The sequence below is a fragment of the Carassius gibelio genome, chromosome B24 (assembly GCF_023724105.1).
Source record: "Carassius gibelio isolate Cgi1373 ecotype wild population from Czech Republic chromosome B24, carGib1.2-hapl.c, whole genome shotgun sequence".
Lineage (NCBI taxonomy): Eukaryota > Metazoa > Chordata > Actinopteri > Cypriniformes > Cyprinidae > Carassius > Carassius gibelio.
This window is the reverse complement of record NC_068419.1, coordinates 6,925,423-6,938,907: the sequence shown is the minus strand read 5'-3', so window position 1 is coordinate 6,938,907 and position 13,485 is coordinate 6,925,423. Positions and strand designations below refer to the sequence as shown.

The following is a 13,485-nucleotide window of genomic DNA, read 5'->3' as shown; positions in this document are numbered from 1 at the left end:
GCACCTTTAGGTCACCTTTAGTTTACTTTCAGTGATAAATACTTATAGTTTTGGTCTGTCCTTACTGTTAACCTGCAGTCCAGTGCATTACAGAGTTGACTTATGTAAAGCTAATGACTCATCTGTAGAAAAATATGTTTCAAATGCAATTTTAAGAATGTCACTGTCGGCTGCAAACCCAATGATTCACTTGGAGAAGTTCGGAGAAGTCTTAGGAGTCACAGCTCTCAATGTGCTATTGATTTCTATAGTTCTACTAAGAGCAGTTATTTTTACTGGCTCTGGTGTCTCTGGGTTGTTACTGGGCCGTATCGACGGTTATGGAGCGTTAAATCAAGCCTAGTCCAATGCAAGAATGGAAGCCTTACAGATATCATGTTAGCAGTAGATCACACAGAAAACTGAAGTGTTAATAGAACTGCCAAACAATGTCAGTGATGTTCGGTCACAAATAAAACATTGAGAATTGGTGAAGCTACTCTACAGCAGGTTATAGGAAAAAAAAAAAAGGTTATGAGGTCATATTTCACTAAAAACTAAAACTGAACCACATAAACTTATGTTACCTTACAAAACAGATACTGAAACTTACTTTTTGAGTCAGTAATAAAATGCATTGCAAATAATAATCACTTTTTTTTTTACTCCACTAATAATGAGAAACTTTTATTACCAGATCAACATATTAGAAAGATTTCTAAACAAAAATACTGTTTTACTGCATTTTTTAAATCAAATAATGCATTGTTGGTAAGGAAAACATTATTAATATATACACACACACACACACACACACACACACACACACACACACACACACACACATACATATATATATATATATATATATATATATAAAACATACAGCCAAATTTGGGTAAATAATATTTAATTGTTATTTATTTATTTATTTATTTACTTATTTAGCATCTCAGTAGTGATCATTTTTAGAGTGCCATGAAAATAATGTAAAATGTATCTGTATCTGTATCTGAGGTGTTCATTTTATTCGTGAGTGAAATATGACAGGTATATAATCATTGAGATTAATGTTATGTGAGGAATAGTTTAAAATTTTTATTAATTTCCCAAATTCAGGCCATAATCTTTGTCTGAAAATTTACTATATTCTCAAAATTGTGTCTACTATCTGCTACATTTTTCTCTACCTGCCTGGGATAGAGTTTGAGTTTGAGTTAATTAAAACACAGGCCAGTGAAACTAGTTATCAAATCACAAATCCAGAGTTGAACCATTCAGAATCTCGAAACATGAGAAGCATCTGTCTTGAATTAGTTCAAGAGATGTCCTCAAGTTGCCTGCAAACAAGCGGTGTCAGTCTTACAGGAAACAGGAAGAACTGTGATAAAAAGAGAAGATCATTAAATAATACTGGTATAATGTTAGAAGTGGAGTAAATCTTTGAGTAAAGGGGTGGGAAAAAAACTGGAAAAAAGGAGAAAGATGGAAGAAAAAGATTAGAAGGACTTTCACACAAGCCTCTATGATTAGCAGCAAAGCAGATACCGAACTCTTTAAAAAATTTAAGCCGTCTCTCAGACCCGTTACAACGATCTCGGAGGTCATCCGCTTGAAATCTCATGAAAGGCTTTTCGCCAAATGTCAAGAGCTTCATTTTCTGCATCATAATTTAGTGGTAGCCTGACTGAACTGTAGAAAGTGAGAGAGCGACTCTGCGGATGTGATGTAAAGAAAACAAATACAGATAAAAAGGCATTAACAGACCAGCTGGAGTATTTGTTTCAGTGATATACGTTCCCCTAGCTGACATCATGCTTTTATCACATTTACTTTTATATCAAAGTGCCTTCCACTCTCATCAGAAAGCATTACACAGTTTATAAAGCATCTAAACAATACGTGAGTTTCTGCAAAGAAACTCCATCTGAAGGTCACCTCTTCATTCTTGTTTGAGGGAGGATTTAAATGAACTCTCTGTTATAATCGCTGTCATTTCTTCTCTTCAAAACAAAATACGACAAGAAATATTTCTAATCCTAATCCATTTTTCTTCACTGTCTAATCCTCTTTATTGCTAAATGGCCCTGGCCTTGGTTATGCTCCCTTAGGCTACAAGTACTTTACATAATGTCAGAAAGTGTGCTTTAAGACAGTTGAAGGTCTTTTGCCAACATGAAGACCAAATCACCAGATAAAATAGTCAACTATTAGTACTCATTTGCCACAGAAGAACCTGATATGTGTCCCACACATTTTCTAGTTCATTAGTTTTTGTGTTAATCTGGTGATTTAAAGAATCTAGAAACCAATATATCAATATATCATAAGTTTCTGCATGAACTCAAGATTTTTTATTTAGATTAGCCTGCTGGCTACTAAAAAAACAGTAATTAAAAACCAGCCGGTTTGCTGGTCTTAGCACTTAACCAACAGAAAGTCCAAAACCTCACTAAAATCAGTCTGACCAGGCTTGGAGACCATCTAATACCAGAAAACCCAGGTCTATGGCGGTTTAAGCAGGTTTTTTTTATCCTCCACTCAGATTCTCAGTTTTAACATTAACTAATGTTATAACTCTCACTTGTTTCATTTTAAAAGCAGCACTCATCCTTTCTTCTTTGAAGTCAAAAATAGTAAAAAATAAGTTATTTTATTTCAACAATTTCAACAGACTGGTTAGAAAATGATTTAAAAATGTCAGTGTTTTATGCATCTTCTAAATAGTCTGCAGAGCCCTGGTTGAAAATCCTAGAGTTGGAGTTTATGTATAATTTATGAGCACACTCAATTCAATCAATCAATCAATCAATCACCTTTATTTATATAGTGCTTTAAACAAAATACATTGCGTCAAAGCACTGAACAACATTCATTTGGAAAACAGTGTCTCAATAATGCAAAATGATAGTTAAAGGCAGTTCATCATTGAATTCAGTTATGTCATCTCTGTTCAGTTGAAATAGTGTCTGTTTTTATTTGCAATCAAGTCAATGATATCGCTGTAGATGAAGTGACCCCAACTAAGCAAGCCAGAGGCGACAGCGGCAAGGAACCGAAACTCCATCGGTGACAGAATGGAGAAAAAAACCTTGGGAGAAACCAGGCTCAGTTGGGGGTCAGTTCTCCTCTGACCAGACGAAAACCAGTAGTTCAATTCCAGGCTGCAGCAAAGTCAGATTGTGCAGAAGAATCATCTGTTTCCTGTGGTCTTGTCCTGGTGCTCCTCTGAGACAAGGGTCTTTACAGGGGATCTGTATCTGGGGCTCTAGTTGTCCTGGTCTCCGCTGTCTTTCAGGGCAGTAGAGGTCCTTTCTAGGTGCTGATCCACCATCTGGTCTGGATACGTACTGGATCCGGGTGACTGCAGTGACCCTCTGATCTGGACACAGACTGGATCTCGTGGCCACAGTGACCTCGGAACAAGAGAGAAACATACAAATATTAGCGTAGATGCCATTCTTCTAATGATGTAGCAAGTACGGTGTTATGTGAAGTGTTTCCGGTTCCGGTTTACCTAATTAATGCAGCCTAAAAATCCTTTAACGGATTTGGATATTAAAAGCATATTAGTATGTTATGTGTATGCCAGGTTAAAGAGATGGGTCTTTAATCTAGATTTAAACTGCAAGAGTGTGTCTGCCTCCCGAACAATGTTAGGTAGGAAATCCTCACATATACCATTATTCTCTAAGAAGGAATATAATTGTGAGGATACCACCTTTTCTAGTATCTTGGACAGAAAAGGGAGATTCGAGATTGGTCTATAATTAACAAGTTCTCTGGGGTCAAGTTGTGGCTTTTTTATGAGAGGCTTAATAACAGCCAGTTTGAAGGTTTTGGGGACATATCCTAATGACAATGAGGAATTAATAATAGTCAGAAGAGGACCTATGACTTCTGGAAGCACATCTTTTAGGAGCTTAGATGGTATAGGGTCTAACATACATGTTGTTGGTTTAGATGATTTAACAAGTTTATACAATTCTTCCTCTCCTATAGTAGAGAATGAGTGGAACTGTTCCTCAGGGGGTCTATAGTGCACTGTCTGATGTGATACGGTAGCTGACGGCTGAATGGTTGCAATTTTATCTCTAATAGTATCGATTTTAGAAGTAAAGTAGTTCATAAAGTCATTACTGTTGTGGTGTTGGGAAATGTCAACACTTGTTGAGGCTTTATTTTTCGTTAATTTAGCCACTGTATTGAATAAATACCTGGGGTTATGTTTGTTTTCTTCTAAAAGAGAAGAAAAGTAATCAGATCTAGCAGTTTTTAATGCTTTTCTATAGGATATGCTACTTTCCCGCCAAGCAATACGAAATACCTCTAGTTTTGTTTTCCTCCAGCTGCGCTCCATTTTTCGGGCTGCTCTCTTTAGGGTGCGAGTATGCTCATTATACCATGGTGTCAAACTGTTTTCCTTAACCTTCCTTAAGCGTAAAGGAGCAACTGTATTTAAAGTGCTAGAAAAGAGAGAGTCCATAGTTTCTGTTACATCATCAAGTTGTTCTGAGGTTTTGGATATGCTAAGGAATTCGGATACATCAGGAAGATAACTTAAAAAGCAGTCTTTTGTGGTAGAAGTGATGGTTCTTCGATACTTGTAACAAGAAGTAGAATTTACAATTTTGGCTATATGAAGTTTACACAGAACTAAATAATGATCTGAGATATCATCACTTGGCTGAATAATTTCAACACTATCAACATCAATTCCATGTGACAGTATTAAATCTAGAGTATGATTTCGACAATGAGTAGGTCCTGAAACATGTTGTCTAACACCAATAGAGTTCAGAATGTCTATAAATGCTGATCCCAATGCATCTTTTTCATTATCGACATGGATATTAAAATCACCAACTATTAAAACTTTATCTGCAGCCAGAACTAACTCGGATGTAAAATCACCAAACTCTTTAATAAAGTCTGTATGGTGCCCTGGTGGCCTGTATACAGTAGCCAGTACAAACATAACAGGGGACAAAAAGCAGACAAGGAACTATGAAGGACAGAATACAGAAGGCGAGAAAAAGGCTGAGAGATGAAGGGTGGGGTGGAAAACATATTTTCTGGAAACTCATTCTTACATCAAAGTTGTTCCATCACCCTGAAAGGTCAATAGCTTCTGAGTGTAGTTGTGCAGACAGCGCCCGAGTACTGGAAACATGGGTTACGAGTGAGCCAATGACCTTTCTCTGCTTCCCTAGGAATCAGAAAACTGTGTTCAAACAGGAAGAACATGACTAAAGACGTGTAGGTGCACTGCAGGGCCAGCCAGAGGTCCTCCGGGACATCACGATGAGTGCCCAAGATCTGTCTTGCGGTGCAAGAGTTCTACTGACTGGCCAGCTCAAGTACAGCTGTATTTCAAACGTGAAATGTTTTGTGTTGCTTAACATGTTCAGGCGATGTTGCAAAGCTTGATTTGTTTGGTTTTTGTTAGTTTTTTTCATATTTATCGATTTCTAGGGAGAAAGGATGGGTGCTTTCTCTAAAGGAAGCACGTGAGAGATTGATATTCAAGATGGGTCAAATTAAGTCACTCTTATGAAGGTTAAAAAACTGCATACTGGAAGAACAGACAGTGCTCCAGTGAGGCAAAACCATCTCTCTTTACTTTGTAAGGTCAAATCAGTACAAAAGATCTCGGCAAAAGGTCAGATCCTAACAGAACAGCTCTGTGGGGGATACAGAGATATGCATTTCATGTAGGGTATAATCTACTGTACCTATAGGGCGATGAACATTTGCATGTTCCAGGGTGTTAAAAAAAAAGGCAGCCAATTCAATTTGATCTTGCCTGTAATCACAATATGGTCATAAGAGTATGACATCACCACACAATTTGAGGTCGCTAAAGACTTTTATGCTCACCAGGACTACATTATTCGATCAGAAATACAGTAATGCTGTGAAAAACTATAACAATTTAAAATAAATGTTTTCTATTTGAATATATTTTACTATGTTATTACCGAATTTTTCGGACTATAAGGCACTCCTGAGTATAAGTCGCATCAGTCCAAAAATACGTCATGATGAGGAAAAAAACATAAGTTGCACTGGATTATAAATTGCATTTATTTAGAACCAAGAGAAAACATTACCGTCTCCAGCCGTGAGAGGGCGCTTTATGTCTTCAGTGTAGACTACAGGAGCAGTGAGTAGTATAGAGCACCCTCTGGTGGCTGAAGACGGTAATGTTTTCTCTTGTTTCATGTCTCTTAGTTCATTTCTCTCGGTTCATGTCAAATTAATTTTGATAAATAAGTTGATCCTGACTATAAGTCGCAGGACCAGCCAAACTATAAAAAAAAGTGTGACTTATAGTCCGGAAAATACGGTAATTCCTTTGATTTTGATTGCAGAGGTGAATTTTCAGTAGCCATTATTCCAGTCTTCAGTCTCTCATTAAATATATTAATTATTTGATCGATAGAAAGTTAAAAAGGACAGTATTTATTTTTGTATTTTTTTGTAACATAATAAATATCATTACTGTCACTTATAAACCATTCTGAATGCATCCTTGCTGAATAAAAGTATTCTGACCCCAGTAGTGTATTTATACATCGGTTTGTTGTTGTGGTACATGAACTATTTCAGATAAACCTTTATCAGATGGAATGTAAAAACCAACAGCAGTTGTTCATTTTTCATTTCGTCCTCTCTAAATAGGTGGTTCTTTGCCAGAAAAGGCTGAAATGTAGACAAGACCTTTTTCCGTTCAGGTCTATTTTTGTCTCCATGGTCTACTTTGCAGCTAATTCTGGTCGAGAACAACCCATTTAAAGGAGAAAAAAAAACGTATTATATTAGCAGAAAACTTCTACATTTGTATCTTAAAATACAATTTTCAATCCATTAAAATGTCTAGTTGATGCTACATGGAGGATAAAGGAATAGTTTATCCAAAAAAAAAAAAAAACTCACTTTCTGTCATCTGGTGATGCTTTTATGGTATCCTTTTACGACATAAATACTCAAGCATTTATCAAATTAATTGAAATCGGACAGGTAAGTAATGACACAATTTAAATTTTTAGATGAACTATCCCTTTAAGCAGCAGTCTGTTAATACTGTTTTGAGTCCCAAATCAAAAACATATTGATGGATGGAGTGTAAACCGAGGAGAACAGAAACGCGTGATCATTACTTGACCGTAACAGCCGCGAAAGGAAGTGAACAGAGAGATGGTTTAATCATCAAATAAACACAAAGCTCATCTCAATTGACAGCGACAAACACAGATTTCACATGCAATGCACACACACAAACACACAAGGGAACACAGACTCCACACACATTCACAAATGCTTCTAATATCAGCCCAAATAATAGGGCTTCAGGGACCTTGTTATCCTGTGCTTTTCTCATCCACAGCACATAAGCAGACATCTCCATAGCTCGGCTCTGAGGCATCTCCCTGATGAAGAGGATGACACCTATCTGATGCCACATCAACACAAACACACACGGTTATAAACTGAAAAGATATCCCAGTAATTGGCAAGCAACATAATAAGGCAAACATTTCTCCTTCCATAATCACTTTTGCCTGTTGAAACTCTTATTGCATCAGTATACCATGTATCAGTATGGGAAGTAAAACTCAAAAGTTGGCCATTTTAACATTTTAAAACTTTTTTTTTTTTTTTTTTTTTTTTTTTTTTTTGTAGAAGCCTGGTAGTTTCTTAACACACGCATTATGAAAATTATGTTAAGCCAATCAATTTGCTGTTTTCTGAACACTGTACAGTATGTGTGCGGTATGCATCAGATGCGTAGATAACTTCACAAAGGTACCACAGATTATCTTCCCTTCTTACGAGACAGAAGATAAAGAAATAAAATGAGTTCACGGAGGCCATTTAAAGCACACAGATCATTTAAAAGCACATTCTCTTCTTTAATGTTCATTAACCAGCTCAGCCTGCCCCTTAAAAAGACACAAATCTTTCAAAGAGCTTCAAGTCACACAGAATGTTGTCATCTGCCAGCTTGTGCTCGACATAACTTTTGTGTAACAGAGATGGAATTGCACCACTGAGACCAGACTGAAAGACTTTTGGTGGTAAAAGCTTTACTGCAGTCTGCAGTGACCTTCAAACACATTTTCCAGCAATGACTAAGGCTGAGGATTGCGAAAAGGCAAAAGCTTCATTTGTGAACATTAAATAAATGTATATAATGAATGTCAAATTGATCGTTGTACATTTATTTGAAAAAACGATCCAGACGTTATCCACACAGGTTTTGTAAGTGTGAGCCATATTTTAATCCAGCAACAAATTAAAAAGAGAGTTGGTTATGTACCAACACACTGCAAAATGAATTGATCAGAATTCAGATTTTGGGGTTCATTAATGGTCCTAATCTGTCTTTTCACACTATCAAATTAAGAGTGCAAATCTCAAATACAACGCAGGACACAGAAGAAATCCTAGATAACACACAGGCAAGCCCAAAACCATAATCTCACACAAATACTCTTTTATACAGAAATCAACACACACTTAACCCTCAGTTTACTTACGAATGTGGTCTGCACTGCAGTTTTACGACAAATGGTAAAATTTATATACAGTGGTGTCAGATTTAACCATTTTATTTGGTGTTTTTCCACTAGAATCACACTACTGTAAGAGTTATTTGGGGGGTTATGAGGGGGTATGACTTGAATTAGGGGATTTTGCCCCCATCCCCCCCATAGGGCATTAGTTGTGTCTCTGATTGTGTTTTTATCTCTGGCTGCAGCTCTGTCCTCCAGTGTGGACTACATGGTAAACTGATAACCTGCAGATCAGGCCTCAACGGACCTTCTGGATTAGAAGATCCCTAACACCCCTAATCAACATACCCTACTTTATACAGGTATATGGACATGTATTTGAATGTAAGTTAAAGCATCTAGCTTTACACACACAGAGAGATCATTTTCAAGAAACAGACCCCTCCACCCTTAGAGCAGATCTGTGCCAGCGGAGATTTAATGGATCCGCTAAACGCTGAGCTCGGAGCATCTGGCCAGTTTTAGGCAGCTCGTTATTCAGAAATCAATAGTGTAGAAGAAAGAAAAATCTACAGTTTTATCGGCCAACCTTATATCCGTTTGTTTTCAGAAGAAGCAGAATTTCCAATAAGGGGAAAAAAAAAACTGCTGGGGCCTCACAAAGCATGACATAATTTCCTGAAATGACTGTCCTCTTTTAAAAGATTAGCTTCTAAAATGGATCCTAACAGCGTGTGAGTAATGAGCACTTTGATTTCCATTTGTCGAAGATGGAAGTGGGTGCCGTATTTCTCTAATCAGCAGATGATTTTAATTTGTCTCAGCTCTCCTGCCGTCTTCAGGACTAATACTCTGCTCCCCTGCTTTAAAACACTGTCATGCAAGAATAATCGGTGCAGGTTTTGCCATGGAGGTTTCTAACACCCGGCTGGTGCTGGTGGAGGTGCAGGAGCACCACCACTCGTAAACAGCAAATCTAAAAAATACAAAATCTGAAACGACGTCATCCATCTTTGGAGAAACAGCACTGTACAATGCTTTGTGAGTTTGAGAGAGAAAAGCAGAAAGAAAGAGACACATTTTTGACAGTTAGATATCTCCTCTGGGACAAACATCTTGAAGAAGATACATACAACTCATTAAAAACAGCTCACCGCGTAGTCTCTGCAACATATCAGCTTTGGATGGCATGCTTGTTATTTGTTGTAGACTCCACCTCAAATTACACACACACCTGAGTTTGAGTGACAGCATGGCTTCCTTAACGGGTGACACGGATTTACAGACAGCTTGTCAGACAGAAGAATGCACACATTTTCTGCACTGATCTGCTTTAGAAGAGCCTGGCAAGGGGACAATTATTCTAAAGCATTAATGTATAATCCGAAATATAATTCAACAATAATAAATGCAAGCAGAAGGATTCAGCATTTTTAGGCAAGATTAGCAAGATATTACTGACTCAGTAAATAACAGGAAATGCTTTGCACTAATGTGGGTAGACAGACTTTAAAGTACATCTTTTAGTGCAGACAGGCCCTGCCGATATTGGACAGTGTACATACTGTATTTAGGCTATTTTGACAACGAGGCAGACAGATATGAATGTCTGCCAAAAATATGCAAGTTTATACTATTATACAAGTAAAACAACAACAACAAAAATAATATTTATTCATTCAACAAGAATTTAATTGATAAAAGACGAAAAATAAATGCTGTCCTTTTAAGCTTTTATAAAATATTTTATATATATTTCTTGAGCACAGAATCAGCATATTATAATGACTTCTGAGGAATCATGTGACTATAAAGACTGAAATAATGACTACTTAAAAATCACCTTAGCATCAAAGGAATAAAATAAATTTTTAAAAATAAAAAAAACCGATGTAAAACCGACTAGTTACATTTTAAAATATTACTCTTTTTTCTATATTTTTTAATCAAATGAATGCAGCTTTGGTAAGCAAAAGTGACTTCTATCAAAAACGGTGTCCAAACTTTTGAAAGGCAATGTAGATATTGATATATACATAAAGTATGCAAAATAAAAAATAAAAAACTGAACCTAGAATTAGCTGTCAAACATACTGCACTTTCGTCACTGCTTCACATTTTGGCAAAGAATCTTTTTGTGGCCCAGAAACTTTTGAGCTTTGCTTGCAGAATAGTCTTTAAATGGCAAACTAATGGTTCCACCAGGAACCATTTGTCAAAGTGCTAGAAGAACCATTTGTTAACAGCGTACAACAGCAGGAGGAAAACACTTTATATACTCCTGCCTGGTTTATTTTTTCAGTCCAAGCTTTACAGTTTAGCCTATTAAAAAGACAAACATTGACTATAAAGATGCCAAAACCATATAACCATCTATAACTGCATTTATACAGTACATACAGTTACTCAAGGCAATGGAAATAGAAAGCCAATGCATTACTACTGCTGTCTCCATTTGTATTTTGCTCGACTACGGGTTCTTAAATAAAGACAATTACTATCTGTAATGTTCTCTCATGAGAAGACACACACAAACTGTCCCTTTTCCTCAACTACAGTATACAGATAGAAGCTGGATTGCTGGCTGCCTAAAGCAATGCATGTTACTGTGACGAAGTAACAGAAAAGAGAAATCTGTGTCAATGCAACAAAAATTAGCTCTGAAGTGGCCCTAAGGATCTCTGAATCGGTTATTCTGCATAAATACACCTGGTTCGCACAGCAGTTGTCTTAACATATACATCAAGCCCTCAAAACAAGCAATGCATTTAAAAGAGCATGTGTGAATGACAAGCATCATCAGCAATGCAAGCAAAATTACATTTAAAAATTCATAACAAATCATAAATAATAAAGCAAGAACAAGCATTTTTAGATTTAATGCTCAATTATAAACAGAAAAAACCTTAAAACCCCAATTCAAGCGACTTTCTTTGAGATCACTGGGTTCTGGAATAAAGATCTGCGGTGTTTTCATTTACCATATGTAACAAGTATAATGCAATTTCCTATATTAAAAATTTACTAAAATACATATTCAAAACAACTTTAAAAAAGAATTAATTAAAAATTGTGAATCTGCTGTCCTTTAACACTGCATACCTAACATTTACCTTCAGCAACACACAGAAAAGATGAGCTTCATGAACTCATGCCACCAAACTTCTGAAAGCAATTTATTACATCCCATTCTCTAACACAACATGACCCACTTTCCTCGGTAAACACACACACTGAATAATACACAGGGGAATGAGCTGTTTTCATATAATAATTTTGATTACTTCAAGGCCAGGCAGCTCTGTAATTGGTCCTATCGCTGTTCCGCCCTTCAGGGGGTTTTATGCTATTAACAAAACAGTGTAAAAACTGTCCCTGACAATTACAATTTACAAAAACAAAGCAGTGAAAAGCTGTCTAGTCTATTCTTATGAACTGTGTAAGGTACAGTATGTGGGTGTTGGATAGGTGTCGTCTTTTACTGTAGCTTTTTTGTTGTCACACACACACACATCTCTGTAGCTTGCAATCTATGCCTGTAAAACCTCCTTAACAGAGGGAATAAATAAAAACCAACATCTTACAGAAGGAGACAAAAATAGAGAAATGTGCAGAGAGACTTTATGTGAGCATGCAGGTGGGAAACTCAAGATAATTAGGCTAGTCTTTTTAAAATAAAGTCAAAGTTGTATAACATACAGACAAGTTCTCAGTGAAGCATAGTTTTGAATAAAACAGAAAATAATCTCGCTTTGTCCTTTAGTTTTTTTTTTTTTTTACTCATCCGAGAAATAATGTTGTTTGAACAAATGCACATTGACTGCCAAACCTATTATATATGCTAATCAATAAACATTTCCGAGTACATCTCGATTATGATACGATGGCACGTGAAATGAATCATCATGAATATATGTGATAATATATAAAAAATAATCTTACCGTAAAAAAATGTGAAGATAATTCATCTTACTGTTGGACTGTACTCGCAAAAAGCACAAAACAAACATACAGCGTTCGATTCACTAACAAATGACTCATCACTCGGTTCTTTTGATGAACCTTTTAAAAGCTATACCGGTTTGAATCAGTCTGAGGAATCGTTTGGTGAATTAACTCACTGAATCGGTCAGAGTGATTACTGAAGCAATATTTTTGGCGATGCCTCGAAATGAGCAAGCACTGAAAAAAAGTAGCCTATATAAACATATTACATCAATGATTATTTATTATTATTATTAATAATAATTTTTTATGTTACTTATTATTGATTATAATTACAACAAATTACCTTTTTTCTTTGAAACCTGGCGGCATGCAACAAAAGCTGTCGATTGAGTTTAACTACTGAACCCGGAACAGTCCTTTAAAGTAAATATCCAGCTTAATTCTCTTTAGTTCCACACAATCACACACGATTCACCAAAGTGGCAGGCAAAGCAGAGTAGGTGAGAGCTGATAGAGATGAATGGATGTTTTAATAGGTGCTGACATGACCACTGCACTGCCAGTGGCATTTCAGGAAAGGACAAGGCAGACACACACACACACACACACATATCCACAAACTTCCACTACCAGTGGGAAATTACACGTTGTCATTTCACATACATACAGGCGCTTTGCTCAAATCACACATTTGGAAATCAGGTGCTAGAATTATTCAGCAGATCAAGTGTATGAATCTATTTGAGACACACAGGATTGTTTGTCCTCTTGCTTTCAGTTCACCACAGCAATCATCAACCAACCTCACTGTTTGATTCTGAGATACATTGTACAGCAAGTGAAACAGTGCAGCCTACAGGTCTTTGAAACTACTACATGCAGGTTTCCATATGTCCAGTCAAGCTTAGTGATCCAGCAGGCATTATAGATCACCCTTCTGCACACTATCACACAGAATGATCACATCCATCATATGAGACCTAGGCTGACCCTGAGCACTGGATTTATGTTCAAGGATTAATCAGCTGTCCTAACTGAC

At 36.6% G+C, this 13,485-nt stretch overlaps 1 long non-coding RNA gene across 1 annotated transcript in view; it reads right to left on the bottom strand.

Moving 5' to 3' along the window:
- Window positions 1–12,520, bottom strand: part of LOC128012939 (uncharacterized) — a 35,187-nt gene extending 22,667 nt beyond the window's left edge. The window contains exon 1 of the long non-coding RNA XR_008183215.1: window positions 12,441–12,520. This is a non-coding gene — a long non-coding RNA (uncharacterized LOC128012939). The remainder of the gene's footprint in view (window positions 1–12,440) is intronic.
- Window positions 12,521–13,485: the final 965 nt, after the last annotated feature.